Here is a 911-nt window from a genome sequence, read left to right as displayed (position 1 = left end):
TCTTCATCATCCAAGGCCTGCGCTCAGGTGGGGCCGTCCAGACATCAGGGTACCTTGTGAGTCGCATCCTAGAAAGGAAGGTAAGGATTTATATTTGTCAGTGCCACAGACACACTTCAGGAGAAAGAGAAGTGGGAAGAAGTTGTAGACACAAACGTGGTTGAAAAGTGGGAGAATTGGGAACCAGCATGACTACGGCACAGAAGCTCCCTAGGACTCATCAGTCTCATGTCTTTCCTGTTGCAGGTGCTCTGCCGATTTATGAGAACAGAAGAGTGGATGTGCTAGACGAACTAGAACTAGTTTCTGGCCAAGTTCATCATATACTCTCTCTTCCCCGACACTCTGCCCCTCCCCTCTTCTCTGGGACTTAAGATGCTGTATCATCTCAGAGCTCACATATACTTCAGAGTTCTCCCCTAATTTTCTGATATTGTTTTATGTTTTCAGTAGTTGCTACCATGAGATCACTGGGGTATTCCACCCAGTTACCTACTCCCTAGTGACCCTGACCCCATATCACCATGGAAGCAATAAACTCCCCTTTAATAGAAATTTTTCCTGTCTTTCATCTCAGAGCTGACCAAGATCATGTTCTCTTATGCTGTAGGCCCCTTAATTTCATTTCTCAGATCATGTTTCATGCCAAAGAACATGAGAGCAACTTGTATAAATTCATAATATTTCAGTATGTTCACTATGGTTAATATTTCTCTCTTCCTACTACTTCCATTCTTGGCTCTTGGCACTGCCATCCACCCCTTAATTCAGGCATCAGTGAAAGTAATATATACCTTTTTTCCTTGGTTTAGATCTCTTATATCAAAAATACAAAAACCAAGAGAGAAGCCTGTACTCATCTTTTTTTTTTTCCCTTTGGCTGCACTGTCCAGCTTGTGAGATCTTAGTTC

The 911-nt window shown here is 42.7% G+C and overlaps 1 long non-coding RNA gene across 1 annotated transcript; it reads left to right on the top strand.

The window, feature by feature from the left end:
* On the top strand, positions 1–687 carry LOC104987977. The gene is made up of 2 exons (XR_825191.1): positions 1–80; positions 247–687. It is a non-coding gene; the product is annotated as an uncharacterized LOC104987977 (long non-coding RNA).
* Positions 688–911: the final 224 nt, after the last annotated feature.

This window comes from Bison bison, unplaced genomic scaffold (assembly GCF_000754665.1).
Source record: "Bison bison bison isolate TAMUID 2011002044 unplaced genomic scaffold, Bison_UMD1.0 scf7180017846277, whole genome shotgun sequence".
Lineage (NCBI taxonomy): Eukaryota > Metazoa > Chordata > Mammalia > Artiodactyla > Bovidae > Bison > Bison bison.
The sequence above is the reverse complement of the archived record's forward strand: the minus strand, read 5'-3'. Positions and strand labels throughout refer to the sequence as shown.